Source organism: Tenrec ecaudatus, chromosome 13, assembly GCF_050624435.1.
Source record: "Tenrec ecaudatus isolate mTenEca1 chromosome 13, mTenEca1.hap1, whole genome shotgun sequence".
NCBI classification, from domain to species: Eukaryota; Metazoa; Chordata; class Mammalia; order Afrosoricida; family Tenrecidae; genus Tenrec; species Tenrec ecaudatus.
In genome coordinates, this window is record NC_134542.1 from 21,154,531 (window position 1) to 21,167,388 (window position 12,858).

The 12,858-nt window shown below is 43.3% G+C and overlaps 1 pseudogene; it reads right to left on the bottom strand.

Annotated features, from left to right (window-relative positions):
• Nucleotides 1–744: 744 nt before the first annotated feature.
• On the bottom strand, nucleotides 745–10,500 carry LOC142423778 (protein BUD31 homolog; annotated as a pseudogene).
• Nucleotides 10,501–12,858: the final 2,358 nt, after the last annotated feature.

Here is a 12,858-nt window from a genome sequence, read left to right on the forward strand (position 1 = left end):
ATGATGATTCCTACAGGTCCAGTTTGTGAGAATTTGGGTTTCTTTACATTGAGTTATAATCCGTATTGAAGCTGGAATCCTTGATTTTGATCAGCAAGTATTCAAGATTTGTTCTTTCATTTTTGGTAGTTTGATTAGGATATATTTGGGGAGGATTTTCTTTATCCTTAGTCTATTTGCAGTTTTCTTCCCCCACAGGAGACCCTTTCTCCATTATCTAGAGCTGAGTTGTCAAGTTTATTCAGCAATAGGGTTTTGCAGTCATCAGGCCTACACACCTCTTGTTGATACATACACAGTGAAATGGGCAATGTCTTAATCTTGAATATCCTGATTATGAATTCCCCTTGAATGTCCTCTAGGGGAACACTTCATAGGAAGTATCCGGTATGTGAGACAAATGATGTGAATTGCTCCTTAAGAATAAGAGACAAAAGATGCTGCCTGCTTTTAGAGGGATAAAGATCCTTTAATGGCATATGTGAGGAGCCAGGAGTTTGTAGGAGACAATTATCTATTGTCGAGGGGCGGATGTGGAGACATGTCCTTGCTGCAGAATAGGTGCATTTGGGCACTATCCATTGTCTCGGGACTGTGGAGGTGTGCCTCACATGAGGACTGGCATAACAAATCCTGGGGTCATGAGTACTGGAAGCAAACCGCATGCACTCCATTCCAGGTCCTCAGTGGAGGCTGACCAGTGAAGTCTGAAGTCTGGCATGGAAAGGGCTCCTCCAGGAGGGCTCAGCCAGAGTGGTGCCGGCAGCTGCAGTGCCTGTACTCGATGATCCGGCCCACTTCAAACTTGCTTTTGGGGACCTAGCAGATGCAGTTGGTCCCAAAGTTGGTGTCCCAGGTCTGGATGCAGCTCAGGCAGCACAGGTTCGCATTGCACTGCTTCTTCCACTTTGCGACCAGGATTGTGTTGGCATAGCCCTCTTTGATGTAATGCTCATAGCTTATGGCTCTCATCTTACAAAAGAGGCCAAAGACACCACGTGTATTTTGGTGGTGGATCCTAAAGGTGGGCCACAGGATTTCCACTTCCTCTTTCCCTCGTGGGGCGCTGTGTCCACTTCTCTCAGCTTCTGATCCGTCTCATCAAACCAACGTTAATCAACCCCAAGCCATCTGGAGGAGCTTTCTGGCTTGTTTACATTAGGCATTACCAAAGCAGTCAAACACCTGCCAACAGCTCACTTTCCTTCAACCGCCACTCCTCTACTCTGCTTGACATCTTTTTTTTCCCTTGATAATTTAGAAGACTCTTTACTTGGTAATAACTGAACTGTGAGAATCTAAAGATGATTCTTTGATTGCAGTCCCGGGTGCACATTCCAGTCCATCTTTAAAGGCAAAAGCTCATTTATCACCTTCCTAAGGCCAAGACCCTTTCATACAGTTCCTTGTGTTGTGGTGACCCCCAACCATAAAATTATTTTCATTGCTATTTCATAACTGTAATTTTGCTTCTGTAATTAAAAAAATATTTTATTGGGGGCTTATACTACTCTTATCACAATCCATACATACATCCATTATGTGAAGCACATTTGTACATTTGTTGCCTTCGTCATTCTCAAAATATTTGCTTTCTACTTGAGCCCTTGGGATCAGCTCCTCATTTTTTCTCCTCTCTCCCTGCTGCTCCCTCCCTCATGAACCCTTGATAATTTATAAATTATTATTATTTTGTCATATCTTATACTGTCTGACATCTCCCTTCACCCCCTTTTCTGTTGTCCATCCCCTGGGGGGAGGTTATATGTAGATCCTTGTAATCGGTTCCCCCTTTCTATCTCACCTTTCCTCTACCCTCTCAGCACTGTATCACCACTCTCAGCACTGGTCCTGAAGGGATCATCTGTCCTGGATTCCCTGTGTTTCCAGTTCTTATCTGTGCCAGTGTACATGCTCTGGTCTAGCCAAATTTGTAAGGTAGATATGGGATCATGATAGTGTAGGGGGAGGAAGCATTTAAGAACTAGAGGAAAGTTGTATGTTTCATCATTGCTACAATGCACCCTGACTGGCTTGACTCCTCACTGCAACCCTTCTGAAAGAGGATGTCTGGTTGCCTGCAGATAGGCTTTGGGTCCCCAGTCTGTTCTCCCCCTCATTCACAATGATATATTTTTTTGTTCTTTGATGCCTGATCCCTTTGACACCTCATGATCACACAGGCTGGTGTGCATCTTCCATGTGGGCTTTGTTGCTTCTCAGCTAGATGGACGCTGTTTATCTTCAAGCATTTAAGACCCCCAGATGCTATATCTTCTGATAGCTGGGCACTGTCAGCTTTTTTCACCACATTTGCTTATGCACCCATTTGTCTTCAGTAATCATGTCAGGAAGGCGAGCATGATGCAATACCAGTTTAATAAAACAAAGTGTTCTTGCATTGAGTAAGTACTTGAGTGGAGGCCCAATGTCCATTGCTATCTTAATACTAAACCTATAAATATATGCACATAGATCTATTTCCCCATCATCCTATGTAAATATATTTACATATGTACATGCTTGTATTTAGACATCTATAAATACCCTTTGTCTCCTGGTTATTTCCTTTCACTTTCCTCTTGTCCCACTATCATACTCAGCCTTCATTTGGATTTCCATAATTCCTTTCGGTTACGTTGCCCTTGATCAATTCCTACCAGGCCTCTTACACTCTTCTTGCCACTGATTTTTGGATCACTTACTGTTCCCTTGTCCCTGGGTTTGTTAACACCACTTCCTCCTCCCCCCCTCCCATGGCCCCCTGGAAGCATGGGTCCCATTGTTTTCTCCTCCAGATTGTTTTTCCAGCCTATCTTATCTAGATAGACCTGCAGAGATAATATTATGCACAAAAAACAAAACAGAGCAAAACAAATCGACAAAAGAAACAAAATAATGACAACAAAAACAAAAATGACCAAAAAAAGAAAAGCCTGTAAATAGTTCAAGGTCTGTTTGTTGACTTTTAGGAGTATTTTCCCATCTAGTCTGATGGGGTGCCACAACGTGGCCCCAAAGTCTATTTTTGGTATTCCCTTGGGACTTCCTTGCAATGCTCCCCTTGCTGTTTTGTTGCACGCCCTTAGTGTTTTGCCTTGGTGTGGTCAGATTGGGCGCAATTCCCACACTGTGTCTCCAGTGTTGTTCCCTGTAGGGCTATGGATCAGTGAAGGATGTTGTGTCTCCTAGTGGGACCAGCCATATGGTCCTCTCTGTGCATTGACTGTTCTGAGTGGAGATATCATCATCAAGGTTTGGTGGGCCAGGATGTGCTCCACTCTCTCTTCCTTCCCCTTCATTTGCTCTCATGTGTTCTGATCAGACATGCCCCTCTCCCTGAGCTGTCACTTCAGTGCTGCCCTCTGAAGTAAATTCTTCTGGGGGAAGGGGTGACTGTCCATGTAGTTGGGATTAGGGCTGGCCTTGAATTCATAAATGTCTGTCTTTCACTTAATTTGGGGAGGTGGTGCTATTAGATAATCACTAGACGGCTAATGTCAAGGTTGGTGGTTCAAACCCAGAACTATTCTGAGGGAGATAAAATGAAGTTGCCTTTCCCATAAAGGTTTACAAAACCTTGGAAACCCTATACCCGGTCATTGTGAGTTAGAATCAACTTGATGGAGGTGGATTTAAAAATCCCTTTGTTTCAATGCCACTTTCCCTTTATTTAGGCCTCCAACTACATGCCTGCTATACATACCTTTTGACGACGGTTTTCACTTTGACTTAATAATTTTCTGGTGTTCTTTATGTAGTTTGGGTGCTAAGCTTCTGTTAGTTTGCATGTTTGCATATATCTTTTGCTAATTTGTATGAGATTTTGAGTTTTTATACTATCTTTGGTTGTATGGAAATTTTAGTTTCATTTTAATGGAGATGAATTTATCAATCATTCATATTGTGGGTTTTGTTTTAGTTTTTCAATTGAGGGTTTTTTTATGCTGCAAGAAAAATAATTTCCACCTCCACAATTTAAAAAGTATGTTTTGATGTTTTAGTTAAAGGATTTAAAAATTTCATTTTCCATCCTAGATTTCAACAGTAAGTGTAATTTTGTTTAAAGAGACACATAAGGATTCAATTAATTCTTTTATGCACACTGTTAGTCAATTACCTGAGAGCCACTTATTGAAAGGCCTTTTCCCCACTGAGCTACAATATTATCCTCATTTTATAAATATACATGTGATTCCTATGATCTATAATTTCCTTATGACCAACAGGCACTGAATTAGCCCTTCTATAATGGTTTCTTGATGTCTTCCTGATTTTGTAAAGGAAGAAACTGGGTAGTGAGAAAATGATCAACTGGGAAATTCAGTATCTTCTTAGGTGATGAGCTGTGGGGAAGAATCAATGTTCATCAGTTTATTCTGTGTAGTAACCAGTACAGCCCGCCACATTTCTTAAAAATAAATTGACCAGGAGATAGGAACTCTTGGTTAAGTCTTCCCCCCTTACATACTGAACTAGAAAATGCTTTCTCCACATGAATGCCAATTTTAATTGTCTCCTTGGTGAAAAAGAAAGGTTTAGAGTCGCTCAAGCTCCAACTATCTCTAATGTTTCAAACTCCAGTCATGTGTCTGTTCTTAGGAAGAAGGGTTACTTCTGCAGCCCTTCTTGGTCATGAGTGAAGAAGTACAGGAAGGACTATGAAGGCCTCTTTGGGCTCCTTTTCCCTCTGCTGAGTCACAGTCACAGCCAGAAGCAGTTTCAGCGTCTGGTCTGTACTTGGCCAAAGCAACTGGTGGTTGGTTATGAATGGTCACTTAATCCTTCAGCTGTTTTGACCACATGGTAGCCAGTCTATGGAGAGCCCCATCTAACTGCAGTATGTTATTTTGGAGTTGTCGATGTTGCCTTAATTGTTAACCTAATTTTTTCTCGTTCTTCTTGCAAGAAAGGGCTGCCACAGGATTGTTACTCTGCCTGCTGGTTACTCATCTTCAGAGAATCAAAGATGTTTAGATTGTGTCTGTTGAGTGACACCAAAGTATTGAACCCCTCCTGTGAAATACACTACTTAATTTTAACACGTATACGCCTGACATTTGAGTAAAATAGCCTCCTGTAGACATATTCTTAGAGTGGAATATTTGTTTTTATTGGTAGGAAAATCTCTCCCTCTACCTTCATATTCTCCGTAAGTTCTCTCTGTATCTTCTCTAGAATGCATTGCACAGTTGGGAATGGGCATCTCACCTTGTTACTTTTATCCTTTTATGTTACAAAAATTCTCTCTCTCCCTCTTTTTAAGAAATGATTGAGAATCACTCCTCAAATGCTCACACAAACTAACACACACACACATCCCTTTTCATTAGATTTTATTTTGCTATTCACTGAGTGCTGGCCGATTTTCTTCCTTAATAATCCACTCACAGGGTGCATATCTGTCAGCATAGACTTCCAATGGACCCAGTGACTTCAAAAAGCAATAGGAAAACATGACAATGAGAAGTTTTGATCACTACACTTCTCTGTTCCCATGTGTAATGTAGGCTGCTTCTCTGTGCTTATCTCCTATTGCTACTAGGTCAGCATGGCCTGAACCTGAAAGCCTAGCATTGTAGGGGATGAGTGTTGAAGTTGGAGGCACGAATCCTGGATTCTAGTCTTATCACACCCACAGCTGGTGAGTCTCGTCAGATCACTTTTCTGCGTCTCATGGGTGTGTGTGTGTGTGTGTGTGTGTGTGTGTGCATGGATAACATTTAAGGATCACAGATGCGAGCGGAACCTAGGGTAAATGAGGTAAACTGGCTGAATAGGCTCTATGATGAACTGAAGCAAGGCAAAGCTCTGGAGGCATAGTGGTTACAATTGGACTGTGTGTGAGACCCGGTCAACCAGAGAAACAAATTCATTGAGTCTCGTGTATGTGTAAGAAAGAGCTGTCTATCAAAGAACGGTTGTATATTGAAAAAGCATCCCAGCCCAGTTCAGATCAAGTCCTTAAGTATGATATTAGTCCATATGTCCACTACTGGTCTATAAATTCCTCTTCAGACTCATGCAGCACATGCATACAGTAATAATACCAATTTCAGGAAGATCACAGGCCAGTGGGTGAAACGTCTGCGCATCCAGTGGTGGAGGAAGCCTTTCAGTGCTGGTGAGGTTCTCCCATGGCTCCTCCAGCTCTCTGAGTATCTCAACAGCAGGAAAGTGAAGGAGATAGAAAGAGGCTTTCGCAGGGCTCATCAAGTCTCCACATTCTTGTCAATAGGAAGATGAAGACAGAAAGAGAGAGAGGGGAAGTTCCCAGAATCCTCATGAGAACGCCACGCCCACAAGAAGGCATGATCAGGTTGTGAACGGATGGACAGGCTAGACTCCACCGCTACACTTATTTATCAAGTTGAAATGAAATTATGTAACAACCACAGACCATAAAGCCAGAGGTTCAGAATCACCAGCCACTCTGCAGGTGCAAGAAGAGGCTGGTTGCTTTAGTCTCTGAAACCCACCGGGGAGGTTCTACCCTGTCCTACAGGGTCATGATGAGTCAGGATCACTTCAATGGCATGTGAGCTTGTTTTCTATTTTATATTATTTTTGCCTCGTTCTAAAGGGGAAAGCCCAATAAGTGTGGGCAAGCTGTGGGACAAGTAGCACCATGTTGCCAGATCTTTAGTTACTTCTAGAGATACAAACTCTTATCGATTCTCCAAAAGGGACTATCTCAATAGTTAAGCATCGGCATCTACTACAGAAATGCAGGGAATCTGTTTTCTAAGCCTTTGTAAAATACGCCTCAATCTCTGCATCACCTCTTCTAACTCTGAAATCCTGCGCTTTAGTCATCCAGATCATTTGAATTGGAGAAAGAACTGGTGTTTGGACACGAGGAAGCTTTTCCTGGAACTCAGTTCTTGTCATTTGAAATAGGCAGCTGAGGGGCATTGTGAATTGTCCACAAGAGGCCCTGGGAGGAGTGCAGCACAGTTGCAGGTGATGGGTGATAATGCGTTGGGAGCTCGTCTCCTTGGTGATGTTGTGAAAATGGAAGCTTCTGAGCTTCACTCCGAATGTCCTCATATCCTTTTAGGGGAACAGGGAGGTGGCGGTTTGGTTTCTGACTCCCAAGACCCCTCCCATCTCCATTCCTGGAATCATCCTGAGAGACTCTGGACACTAGAATTCAAAGTTGCAGTTTGTCGCTTCTCTCAGGTTTAGGTTGGGTTTTGTAACTTGGAACTGAAATGAGGGCAGTAATTGGAATGCGAACAAATATGTCTATAGCTGGGATTTCAGTGTGCAAATGAAAACCAGAGAGGACAATAAATAGAGGTTGAGATGAGTTGTGGCAAAGGTAAGAGTCTTTTTACCTCACTTCATTTTCATTCCAATTGTCTCCTTAAGAAAATTTATCATGATGACCTTGATCCATTTTCTTATGGATTAAAAACACCTAGGAAACCCACAAACATCTTTTATACGCTTTGTGTGCTCAAGTCTAGAGTCAGCAGTTCAGCAAGCAGAGAGATGCAGTGCAGTTACTGATTCTATCAGGATAAATGCAGGGTCTCTTATTCCAAAGCAACCACTGCAAAATAAACACACCACCACCCAGAGGAAGAGACAGAGAGGTAAGAAAACAAGAGAGAGCACATATGTATGTGGTTATTAATCAGGTCTAGTTTAACAGCCCAGCACATATGACTGGAGGAGAGGGAGGTGAATTGGAGCCCAGAAAAGCCAAGTTAGACTAAATATCTCCTCTCCTATAAAATGAAAAATGTGGGCCAATCTGAACCAAATTGCTTTTGATGGACAGACAGGACTACAGCTCAAGTTATATGAGATGGCAAGCATCGCCATCACCACTGTTGCCTCCAATAGGTAGGTAGATGTTTTATCGACATACTTGATAAAGTGGGTAATGGGCAGAACTATCGAATCAGGTACCATGCAAGCTACCACCACGGGTGATTTCCCTTTGCAGCATCCCTCCCACTCTCCCTTCTTATCACCCGACTGTGAATCTCCTCTACGGAACCTCTCTTCCAGGGCTTCAAGCAGTCCTGGTGGGCCTGCCAATCAACATTAAACATGGCCAGAGGCTGGACCTAAATAGATCAGCAAAACTCGCTCTCGGAGGAACTTGAATCTTCAGAGGAGTGACATAAGGGACGTCTAGAGTTGATTTGTCCTGACAGAACTGTCCTAAAAAGAAAGTCCGTTTGTTCCTGGGGCCCTAATTGCCTTTTCTGGACCCTGCTCTTTTAAAAATTTTTTAGGTTTGGCAGTTTCTCTTTTCCTATGACTCACAGAATTACCCCATAGCCTTCATTTATAAATTTATGTTACTTTGCTAGTCAGTCTCTTCTGTTGCTTGGGACATAAAGAAACCTAAACAACATGTTAAGGCTATTTCCTGTGATCTCACCAGCTGAGAGCTGGTGGTAAAGATCAAAAGACAGACCGGCAACCTACAAAGGCACTATTAGAATTATGAAATGAGTTTGGTAAGATTGCTGTATACAAATTAAGCATATAACCGAAGCAGTTGCATTTCTCTATGCTACTAGCAGATAGCTAAAGAGTAAAATAAAAATACACCATTACAATAGCATAAAAATGCCAAAATAAACACCCACACATACAAACATCTTGCTATTGAGCTGATGCTGTCACAGCCACCCCATAGGAGAGAGTAGAGCTGCCCCACAGGATTTCCAATAATTTAATATTGATAGAAGCAGCTTGCCACATCTATCTCCCACTTGGACTAAATCTAAAGAGAGAACGTACGAGTAAAATTTCTACACTAGTACAGATGTGCTTTACGCAAATGGTGTACGCATGGATTGTGATAAGAGTTGTATGAGCCCCTAATAAAACATTTTTTAAAAATTTCTACACTATAAAACATTATTGGGAGAAATTAAAGAAGGCCTAAGTACGTAAATTCCTTCATTAGCCACTACATTTTGGAGTAGTTTGCGATGTAGCAATAGATTTCTGAACTGTAGTCTCAGAAGTGATGATGAGAGAGTCCAAGCTCAAGATTGTACGGGTCAGGAAGTATTGAATAGCAGAATACGGCAGTCTATTCAAGTTAGCCCAGATAGGCCTGCAGCGTTGCCCACGACACCAGCTCACTGCCTCTGCTGACAGTCTGCGCAGCCCAGATGCTGGGCAAAGTTCGCTCTTTTGTCTCCCAGGGCCAATGCTTGCGCTGTATTGGCATTTAGCTGGCTCTGTTACTTGTCTCAGGGCTTTCTAGCTCTAGAATGGAGGCTCTGTCTTTCTTCACCTTCTCCTTATTGAATGTTCTAGTCCCCATGGAAAATCAACAAGCTGGGCTCACTGTCTCTGAGAGGTTCTCTGCCTGAATTAAGCTGATAAATGCATGTTGATTTCCAGGGTTGGTCTCCATTCCCTATGACGCTGAAATCAGCAGGTCCTGCCTGGGAAACTCACTCATTACCCACAGCTGAAGGGCTTACATTAAAGAAAACAAACACAGATATCTTTTTATTTTATTTTCCCACTGTCTGATCACAGACATTGTGTGGACTCCATTTCTTCTGGAATAAGAAGACTCTAATAACCAAACTCAAATGAAGAACAAAATACTTTCTTTTCTACCCCCATTGGTGTTTCCCTCTGTTATTTGCCCCCTGTTTTCCATGGGCTCTTGTTCCAGCTTGGGACACAAGGAGGATGTGTATCCCAGGTAAAGTGAGGAGGGAAATGGGGAGGAGCTTAGCACAGACACATCAAAAGAGCCCCTTGTGCTCTGGACACATTATTCCTGGGATCCACTCAAGTGCCCCCAAACCCAACGAAGCTTTTCAGACAGCACAGAAACCACTCATGCAGGCCTCTTGGGCTCTGCTTTTTTAAGCTTTATAGGGTACACTGAATTATTTGGTTGGGTCTTTTCAACCGTGTGACATTTGAGTTTTCAATGGCACAAATGGAGTTGATCATTAATTATTTGGACGCTTTAATTAAAAAACAAAAAGGGACCTCACTGTGGATTTATGAGGGTCTACTGGGGGCCAAGAACAACAAGGCCTTTGGAGATCTTCTCTCATTTGAATGAGAGTAAGGGTTGTGAAGGTCTAGAAAAGGAGGCTAAAGAATCATCTCCAGGAAGGTCTTAAACCCAAATTAGGGTTTATTTGATGGAGGAGGGGGTTTATAATTAAAAAAATGGAAGAGACACAAAAGAACAGAATCCTGGGACCCGCCAAAGCACTAGAGGGTAGGGCATTTACTAAAAATCAATGGTTTAGCAGGGAGCCATCAGGGGCTCCTGAGTCAATACTTTTCTCATGAAAACAAGTGTGGACCATGACGGGGATGGGGGTGGGGCTGGTTTCTGGAACAGTTAGTTGATTAAATGACTAAAGTGAGTCTCTGGGGAGGGGGTTTGGTAAGTGGAATGAACACCCAGAGAGACAGGATCATGGCTTCCTGTTTCAGAACAATGAGCGAGTGAAGATAAAACTTCCACATTCTTCTTTTTTGGGGCATAGTCCGCAGTCTCCGCCTTCTTCTCTGACATGGCTCTTTGGAGAATCACACACCACGTCTCATTCCGGACATGGTGACCGAGCTCCTACATTCTCAGAGCGCCCACTCCTGGATGCCCGCTCCAGGAAGGTTGATGGCAGTGACAAGCGGTCTGGGATCTGGTCGGAAAGCCTGGGAAAGGAAAGAAACTCTTTCCCAGAGACATTAGGATTTCCCAAAGATGCAGCCTCTTGTGTTCAAGAGTCTCAGGGAAGAGAGACTCGGTATTTTAAACAGTATTTATGAGAATTGCTTTTCCTTGACACCAAAATGGACAGCCATGTCGGTTTCCTCTCTGCTGATTTCTTCACTTGAATGCTTGCAAACCTCTGTCTCTAGTGGCTTTGAATACAATAGTCTCAAAAAATAATGCAAAGGACTTAGATTGTCCTGATGTCTGATCCTTCTGAAATGCACAGAATTACTTTAGGGATTGTTCCTCCAGTGTAAGTTTATTAGGTAGTTTTCTTTATTCCATTTTGCAAAGGAGAGAAATTAGATCCGTAGGAACTCAAGTAACATGCCCAAGGTCATAAAATATGAAAACGCATTGCCGTTGAGTCAATTTCAACTCGCCGTGACACTGTAGGATGGAGCAGAACTGCTCCGTAGGGTTTCCCACGCTGAAATCTGGATTGAAGCAGTCGCCCACATCTTTCTCCCACTGAGTGGCTGGCGGGTTCCAGCTATCCATCTTTCTGTCATCAGCCAGGCCCTTTACCCTTGAACCGACAGGATGCCCTCATGGCAGTCTCACGCCTTCACCACTGTCAAGTTTAATTTATAGAGACTGTGCTAGTCTGGGTTGACCAGAGAAACAAATTCATAGACACTCATGTGTACATAAGAGCTTTATATCAAAGAGTAATTATAGATTAAGAAACTATCCCAGCCAAGTCCAACTCAAGTCCATAAGTCCAATACTAGCCCATATGTCTGATAACAATCTATACACTCTTCTTCAGACTCACGCAACACATGCAATGATGCTGAATGCAGGAAGATCACAGGCTAGTGGAGGGAAAGTCTTGTAGATCCGGTGGCGGTACAGGCATCTCAGTGCAGGTATGGGGCTCCACATGGTTCCTCCAGCTCCAGGGCTGTGCCTCCATCAGCGTAGCTCCATGTGTCTTGTCACCAGGAGTGTCTTTCAGGAAGATTGCGTATCTGGCCTCCAGTGAGCTATTGAGCACTGTCACACCTCCAAATGAGGTCATCAAACTGCGATCCGATTGACAGGCTAGACTCCACCCCTTCCTCAAGCTGATAGTAGGTTATGAAACTGCCAGAAGTATCCATGGAGTTATTGCATTTTACACTCAGCTCTCCACACAGTGCTTCGGGGAGAGGTTCAGAAGATTTCCAAGTGGGCAATTGGTCCTTCCTTATAACAGTTTCCCTGAAAAGCTTGACTTACAGACGTCTGTTTTAGAGATAAAGACAGTCACCTTTATATGCAGTTGTGTAGGAAGTCCATCTGGGATGTTCGAAATTATTTGCTTTAGTACGAACTAAGGGCTCAAGACCTCCTGAAAACCGAAGAGAGACCTGGCTAGAATTGAAATAGACAACCCTTTACCCACTCAGCAAAAAAAAGGTGGCATGAAAATACAATGGGGGAAGCATTCCATGACGAACTTCCATGAAAACTACAGCAAGCTTTCTTGTCTCCTCCAGGTTTGGTGGCAGATCAAGGTGGGAGGAATGTGAGAGAGGCGGTAGTAGGCTAAGGCTCAGGAGAAACACGTTGTTCAAGGCTATAATCCCTTGAATAGAGTGTAACAGAAAGTGAAGTGGGGAGTGACCATTGTTCTAAGAATTTGGAGGCTCTGTGGGACTGTGGGACCCACCACTGCTGGTCAGGGAGAAGATTGGCACATCACATCACTAGTGGGTTTAGGAGGTGAAAGTGGCGGATGTGTGCTTGTATCTCAGTTTCCCCAGAGAGAGAAGCAGGGTCTGCCCCTTCCTATGGGGCTTGCAGGGGCCCGTGAGAAGAGGGTATGCATTCTAAGCTGCACTGCCGCTGCCGATTTTATGGGTGAAAGTCAACCACACTCTCAGATTTGCACCTACATCCAAGCTCCTCTGTTATGAAGAATGTTTGATCGCCTCGTTTACAATGTAGGACTGACAGACTTCAATCAATTTGGGGCATAAAGCCAAAGCCTGCCATTCAAAGTGGCATATGTTTGGGACCTCAAACCCTGAAGTGGAGTCATGGCAGGTGAAGGTCCTTTATTTGGAAATTCCTTTCCCCTCATTTCTACCCGAGGGTCTCCTTGTCTTCCTGTCTCAGCACAATATCAATGTCCTCAA